The sequence below is a fragment of the Cetorhinus maximus genome, chromosome 6 (genome assembly GCF_964194155.1).
Source record: "Cetorhinus maximus chromosome 6, sCetMax3.hap1.1, whole genome shotgun sequence".
In the NCBI taxonomy this organism is placed as follows: Eukaryota; Metazoa; Chordata; class Chondrichthyes; order Lamniformes; family Cetorhinidae; genus Cetorhinus; species Cetorhinus maximus.
In genome coordinates, this window is record NC_135884.1 from 138,048,592 (window position 1) to 138,052,408 (window position 3,817).

General features: G+C 39.1%; 1 long non-coding RNA gene across 1 annotated transcript; it reads left to right on the forward strand.

The window, feature by feature from the left end:
• The first annotated feature begins 215 nt into the window (after positions 1 to 215).
• On the forward strand, positions 216 to 3,273 carry LOC144681394 (uncharacterized). The gene is made up of 3 exons (XR_013576778.1): positions 216 to 263; positions 1,564 to 1,692; positions 3,009 to 3,273. It is a non-coding gene; the product is annotated as an uncharacterized LOC144681394 (long non-coding RNA).
• Positions 3,274 to 3,817: the final 544 nt, after the last annotated feature.

Sequence of the window (3,817 nt, forward strand, 5' to 3'; positions counted from 1 at the left end):
AAGATTCCCACTCTTGGGTCTGGTTTAGCCTTTCCATAGCACAAACGCGTCATGGATTTTCCATCCAAGGCTGGTTTTTCCTTTTACTGCTTTTAATGTCCTTACTGCTTTAAGAGCTGTCAATGCAGTAACCATTTTTTTTTAACTCAGACTGTCTGCAGCTATCGGCTTCCTGTGCTGTGAGTTTCCCATGCTATTTTGGGTTTTGGCAGGCTCTCCGGCGATCGTGGCAGCTTTTGTTTTTGAACTTCTAAATGTTCAAGGTAGGACTATTGTTTTTCTCTGTGATTCTTTCCATTTTTTCCTGCAGGTCCACTTTGTTGGAATTTTGGCTAGCTCGTGGTCTGATTGGGGCACTTTTTTAACTTAAAGCAGCTGCTCTTTTTTGCCTCTGCACTGCCTGCTCTTTGTTTTTTTTCTTTTGCGTAACTTCCTTATTTTCTGCAGTTTCTTCTTTACTCTGCAGTTTCTCTTCTTAAACTTTTGACACTGCCAGCCGATTTTTATTTCACTTCTTTTGTTTTTAACTTTAGTGCAGCATGGCCACTAATGCTGCAACCTGCTCAGTCCTGAGGCTGCCACCTATTCCATAATGTAAATACAGCTTCCTTTTTATAAATTTTTCTCACCGTCTCATGTTCAGGTTCCTTAACTCTGCATCACACAGTTATTGCAATTATTGTATTTTTGCTCACCCATCTCTGTGATCTGACCAGTTTTTTTTTTCCTTTTTACTCTGTGCCATTCAGGGGTCTTGCAATAAACTTCCACTCACTCACATAGGCAAGTATTCAAGTAGTTCTATGCAACATTGACCAATTCTCCTAATCATCAACTTCTCACCATTTCTAGATCCATGAGAGCGGATTTTATCTTTTGGAACTGTTAATGTTCTCCGATAGTTAACACAGTGTTTTGTGTGTATGCCTTAATCAAAAATAGCTCAAAGAGGTATTGGCAACAGACAATGTAACAGATTACAGTGGCTTAAAGAACCTTACATACACCTTCTTGATACAAAAATAATGATGTAACCAATTGAATATTATTCAGTAATACTAAACTCAGTATTAATAAGATAAATTACACCATGGCTTTGCTGGAGCCAAGGAGTCTCTAACCCTTATCGCAATGGCCCCAGTGGAATTGCTGCAAGGCTGTTCAAGACGAATTATCTATTGCCATATAGGTTTGACCATGATCAAGCAAAGCTGTCTATCATACTGCTAGAAATTTGAGTCTGCTGAGAATCCTTCTCAGGTCCAGTGGCATTAGTCACTTCTGCAAGGAATCTGAGCATCTTGTTTTTATAGGAGTTGACTCAAACTGTCCTGTATCTGCTTCCATCATTCCTGAATAATCATCTGAACTGGACATTTCTGTCTTTTGTATCCCTGAGAGCAAACGAAGCAAACACTTGGTGAGACATGGACAGATATGAATTGATAAACTGCTTTAATTCAAAGTAAAGCAAACATATTTGCAACATGAATAATGTGAATTGTGGCTTTTAGGAGGGTGGAAGCTGGAAAATATTATCCTGTATTCATTTTGGTTCAGCAGCTGTAAATCTTACATGCTGTGCAGCAAACATTACTACATCTGCCCAAAAGGGAATATTGAGGCTATTGTAACGATATAATCAAAGCTCAGAAGATGCAGTGATACATGCGTCCTTCCATTTTCCTGAAGGTTTGAAATATTAAGTTTCTCATTTTGAAATTAATCAGCATATTTCACATTGTAAAATATATTTATTTTTCATCCCCAACCCATATTTGTCTTGAAGAGTTTTATGCATTAAATTATACAAAAGGGTATAAACATGGATTTCTAAATACAAATTAGGAGCAGGAGTAGGCCATTTGGTCCCTCAAGCCTGCTCTGTTATTCAATAAGATCATGGCTGATCTGATTGTGGCCTCAATTCTGCATTCTGCCTACCCCCGATAACTTTTGACTCCCTTGTTAGTCAAGAATCTATCTACCTCTGCCTTAAAAATATTCAATGACCCCACCTCCACCACTCTTCGGGGAAGGGAGTTCTAAAGACTCACGAACATCTGAAAAAAACATTTTTTCTCGTCTCCGTCTTAAATTGGAGACCCATTACTTTTAAATTATGTCCCCTAGTTCTAATAAAAGGTAAATTGCTGTGCTAAAAGCAGTTAGTGCCATGAATATCATTAGCAAGAGGAGGAATGGGTGTGCAGGAAAATCACTGAAATAAAGAAGCAAACAGGAAAGGTGTACAAAGCTTTGAAGAGAAAATGGTTGACTTCGATCATGAATCTGTTCAAAGAGGAGGTCTCAGCATCATTTACAAAAACAAATTCTAATCTCCCCTGATGCCATCGCAAGTACTGGTTGGAATTGGTACACTGCCTTGTTTTTTCTTAATTCTTTTATGGGATGTGGGTGGGTGTCACTGGCAGGGCCAACATTTATTTCCCATCCTTAATTGCCCTTAAACTGAATGGCTTGCTAGGCCATTTCAGAGGGCAATTAAGAGTCAAGCACATTACTGTGGGTTTGGAGTCACATGTAGGACATCAGTGAGCCAGATGCATTCTTACAACAATCAATGATAGTTGCATGTTCATCATTACTGAGGCTATTTTATTTTCCAGATTTGTTAATTGCACTTAAATTCTACCAACTATTATGGTAGTATTTGAACCCATGACCCCAGGGCAATAGCCTGGGCCTCTGGATTACTAGTCCAGTGACATTACCACTATGACACAATCTCCCCCATGTCATATGAGCTCGAAGGACTTGGGTTTGATTCCTGATCTTTGCTGTATTAGCTAATCTGAGTCAAACTAGAATTTCGGATGCTAAATCCACCTCAGTGACTCAGAGCTAGAGAGAAGAACAATCAGCTAGGGTTCTGATTATTATCCAGTGATCCTGCTGGAACATGTGCAAGTCTGGGTGTTGGATGAGCTGAGAGACGTGCCTTCCATAATGAAATAACCTGCTAATAATTATTGTCTCACTAACAGTTACTTGAGGTACCAGAGGACTACCGGCCTCCATGGAACTGTACCCCCGCTGCGAATGGAATTGTGGGGGGTAGGGAGGAATATCAAATTATAAACTATTCTGATTAAGTTCTTTTCTGTCCCTTTATTGAATTTTTTAAAAGTATCAAATTGCTAAAGTAATTGGAGCAAACTACCTGAGCTAAGATGTTGATACAGACAATCCAAGGGAGTTAAATTGGCAAGATATGGAATGATGTGATTGATAATAATTAATTCTCTGATAAATAAGCCTTATAAGCTATTTCCTCTGTTATGTCATTAGTACGTATTGTTTAGCCAAAAATAATCCAAAAGTAACAGGCACACAAAAAATATAAATCATAGTTTTCTTTAAGCACACTGAGATTTCAGATGGGATTCATATTAACTCATTCCTTCATGGATCAACTTTCCAAGAATTCAAAAGATCAATTTTTTCTGTTCCTATTGAGATCCTGTCCTATCCAGTTGTGAGCTCTATCCTCTTTTTGCATTTTCCAGGCTGCCCAAAAAGACACCTATCACCTTTTTAACAGCAGCAACCCAATGCATTGGGCAAACTTTAGCAACTTCCATCCCATCTTGCTCACCCCCTCCACATCACCCCACCTCCCTTCTGAATCACCTTCATTTACTCGTATGCAAGACCCTTTCCATCCACAACCATATCGTGGATGATGGAATTGACATCCTGAATGTTGACTTTACCTGCAGATGTGTCGCGGAAGACGGAGTGAACACTCGGACCCAGGAGGTTTGTCTTGGAAGTCTTTATTGAATCATGATAT